This window comes from Octopus bimaculoides, chromosome 2 (genome assembly GCF_046866305.1).
Source record: "Octopus bimaculoides isolate indiv1 chromosome 2, ASM4686630v1, whole genome shotgun sequence".
Taxonomy (NCBI): Eukaryota; Metazoa; Mollusca; class Cephalopoda; order Octopoda; family Octopodidae; genus Octopus; species Octopus bimaculoides.
This window is the reverse complement of record NC_142929.1, coordinates 66,646,292-66,650,556: the sequence shown is the minus strand read 5'-3', so window position 1 is coordinate 66,650,556 and position 4,265 is coordinate 66,646,292. Positions and strand designations below refer to the sequence as shown.

Below are 4,265 nucleotides of genomic sequence, written 5' to 3'. Positions count from 1 at the left end.
CTATTGCTATCACTCCATTACCATCACAACTGTCAATCTATTACCGCCCTTACCGTCCCTATGCCTACTATTACTTTCACCCTAGCAGGAGGAATAGTAGAAGTGTCATTGAATAGTGAGAGAGGGGGGTCAAAGTGTGACACACTGACACACAGAAAATCGTTTTGGCATTTATTATAATAGACATACATATATATTTATAACACACACACACACACACACACATATATTGTAATAAATAAGGGGGGGTGCCTGTGGACGCGACATCATTCACAGTGAGTTAATGAAATAAAACATTTTATATTTTCCTTTCACACATATTGCTATCGTCACTTCCGACATTTTTACTTTCATTTCTTTCACATAATACATTTCAACTTTTTACATGCTGAAATAAGATTTAAGGAGTACCCTCGCTTTTACGGTTAGGTCTTTTAATGCGATCTTATATATTTATATATACCTCTCTTTGTGAGTTCCATGGGAGTGGGGGTTTCAGTACATCTTTTTTTTTTTTTTTTTTTTTTTAGAAATTTAGGTAATTATTTTGTTTTCTTTTTTTTTTTTAAAAGAAAATTACCCCACTCTAATTTATCTTTACTGTGAACACGCCCAGCAATCTAAGGTATCGTACTAATTGGCAAGATGTTAAAAGTATTCGTGAAGCTAAAATTCTAAATTGAAAATAACGGTAATAATAATAATCCAAATTAAATAATAGTAGTAGTAGTAGTAAAACCCCAGCTACTTGAGGACTAACCAACAAAGGCATAGTCATAAAAAATGCCATATATATATATATAGAACTAAAATAACCAACTTGAAATTAAGGATCGCAAAAGCGACAATACTCAATTTAACATACACGCAACATACCTATTTGTAGATGTCTGTTTGTAGGTGTGTCAGCGATCACAATGCAAAAACAAACGGTGTATGTGTTTATGTCCTGTAACTTAGCAGTGCGACAAATAAGATCGCTAAGTTCCAAACTTGCAAGATAAGTACTAGGGTCGATTTAATCTACTAAAACCTTTGGAAGCAATGCCCTTGTGCAGACATAGTCCAATGAATAAAAGCAAATAGAAACGTATGTGTGTGTTACCCACTCAAAGTGAATAGAGTCGGTAGCTTACAACTGAGTTAGCAGAAGGAAGATTACCCATGGATTAAAATATTTACCAAATGTATAAAATAATAATAATAATAATAATAATAATAATAATAATAATAATAATAGCGCAATCATGTACATGAATGAATGAAATGAAATCGTAAATACGGATGGAACGCGGAAATTCTTTTAAAAATATATATCTGTCCATCATTTCTCTCTTCATTTCATGTCAAATGTCTACAATTGTTTGAACCAGAATAGTAAGCGTTTTTTTATGTGCGTGTGTGTGTTTTTTTGTCTTTTTCTTGTATATTCCGCAAGTCACACTGTTTGAAGTTGTTTTATAAACTTAATATATATTTTTTTACTAAAACTCAGTGGATCACTGTGATTCTCCCTCGCATCAGTTGTTTCTACATTGATACCGACTCTCCAAGAAAAAGGACTGCCATGACCATGACATTCCGTACCGACCATCCAAATAATCTGATTATGGTATCAAGGTGATAAATATCGCAATAACGGAGTGCATGACGGCGTCTTAACGAGGTCGTTCGAACTGTTAAAAGCAGTAGCTGAATAGATGAAATCACACCTCACTAGCTTTCTTTTTAAAGACATTTAATAACATAGACTCAGATACACTAAGCCTGCAAAAATGACGGGATGGTCATAACCGGAACACCTATAAGCAAAGGTCTGTTTGCACAGACGCTAACCCGAGGCTAAACAACAACCAGAATATACACCGAGTTTATTTATTGTAGGCAATAAATATTATATATATATACGACTCTCCCCAGACACAACAGAATATATATATATATATATATGTATATATATATATATATATATATATATATATATATATATATATAAATACACACACACACAATACAGTCATGTGTATGTATGCAGACATTATTCAACAAGTTGAGTATTTTTGGGCGAAAAAACGAAAAAAAAAAAAATTATGAACATATGTGAGCTGTGAAAATAAAACTAAAATTTAAAATATAAATAAAACTATACAAAGATGAAAACGAATGATAAAATGACTAAATTTATAAATAATGAATTACCGGATAATCTTTGAGTAGGCAGGTTTCAAATAAATATTTTCTTTTATATTACAGATATATATATATTATATATAAAACCAAAGTAAGAGATTCACTTTTCTCCTCGCAGTAAAACTGCACTTATATTGTTGAGAGCAGCAGCCTTCAGCAAGGCGAGTGGGTCGAATTATAAACAGTTAGCCAGATGTTGATATTTTGTTTGTTCATTCATAAATAGTAGCAGCACTGGGAGCCGAACGAACCTGTTTATCGTAAACAACAACAGCCGCAACCCACACATATATATGTGATTGTTCAACGATAATATCTTTTAATACGTCAAACAATGAGACAAGTCTACGTAATGTGAGGTTATCGTACTGTGAATATTGGATGAAGAAAATGAAAACTAAACAAAAACATATGAAAATTACGAAATGTTATTGTAGTTGAGCGTAGGTCAATCATAACCGTATAAACCTATAACTAAAGGTATTCTAGTTATGCCTATCCTTTGTTATTGAAAGTCTTACTATAATATAGTGTGTTCATTTCATTATTACGGTAGAGTTTTGAAAGTGATTCTGCTGCTATTTCTAGCCGGTTGGGCAACCACTAGTTTCTCTCGGTTTATAAATGAAACGTACTTCCGTGTCCCGTAATTGGAAATATTCATGAGGCAACTGTTTAGCCGTTTTTCCCACTGAACTGTACTTTATCAGTTAAGAATTCAGGGAACCAGAATTAATATTTAAATTTAGAAACATAAAACAAAATAAGATAATAATTGTATATTATGTTATACTATATTGCATTGCGTTATAATATTATCATATATGTACATATACGTAATCCAGGGTTTGGTATTACGTGTAGATAGACGTGTGTAGAGCGCCAAATACAGAGAAGGGTCAGAAGCCAACGAGAAGGCCTACATGTGGTCGTTTAAACGGCTAAAAATAGCAGCCCACTCTCTCTGAAATTGCACTACTATGTAATCCGTGATATCCCACGACTGTAATACTTTTGGTCATAAGTCTGCTCAGTCAGGGTTGATCTAGAATTGAACAACTAACAGCAGAACGGTTTGTAGATATAAGCTCATTATTTTATATATCGAACTAACTGCTTCAAAAGTTCGTCGCCAACGTTCAAGTCACTTGAATGACAAAATGCGTTTTCTATTTCAAAATTACCAGTGCAGTATTAGAATCGATTAATCTATATTTCCTCAGTACAAAACATTAGTTAAGAAATCCATTATTATTATCATCATCATCATCATCATCATTATTATTATTCCTACATTAAGTGGGGATGCAAGTTTCCTGAGATTTAGCAACACAAGTTTCATTTTTATCAAGAAGTTATTTTACTTCTGTCATAGAGACTAATATAAATGAAGCAGATTGAATAGCGAAGTGCAGTTAATCATTCTTGTTATTTGCTAAGTAATTCATTCTAGTGAATTTTCAAATCTGTTAACTGATTCAATGTTTTTTTGTTTTTTTTAAACATTTTCTGAGAAGTCGTCAATCTTTGAAGATACTTGTTTGTTTCTCTAGTCTTACTAGAATACCCGGCGTTGCCAGGAAAATAATGCCCATAAGGGGCTAATTTAACTTGTTGAATGAGAATCATCGTACTTTTGAATAAATGCAATATTTCGAACTCAGTAGGTATATTATTTGTTACAGATACACACGTTACTTTTTAAACTTCTAAAACATTATGCTTTAATAACCTATAGTAAAAGTAAATAAACTGCCATTCCAGCCGTGACAATCACACACTCACACACACATATATAGATACATATATATGTACATACACACACACTCTTACTACAGTAATCCCTTGACTATCGCGAGTGTTACGTTCCAAATCCTGTCACAGAAATAATTAAAATCTGAAAAAATATAAATACCTATCGGCCGCAGAAACTCGGATATACTGAGGAGTCCACAACATAAATTTACATACATTAGCCAGAAAAATCCGCGATGTAATGAGTGCGCGATAGGTGAACCGCAATGTACTGAGTGCGCGATAGGTGAACCGCGAGGGATTACTGTATATCTTTCTAT

General features: G+C 32.9%; 1 protein-coding gene across 2 annotated transcripts in view; it reads right to left on the bottom strand.

The window, feature by feature from the left end:
• The window catches only part of LOC106870396 (carnitine O-palmitoyltransferase 1, liver isoform), a 116,916-nt gene extending 112,651 nt beyond the window's left edge, over positions 1 to 4,265 (bottom strand). The window contains exon 1 of one of the 2 annotated variants that reach the window (XM_052977872.2): positions 4,106 to 4,265. The gene's annotated coding sequence lies outside the window, so the exon portion shown is untranslated. Of the gene's footprint in view, positions 1 to 2,199; positions 3,047 to 4,105 lie in introns of those variants that run through there. The other variant, XM_052977849.2, reaches the window with a different exon arrangement.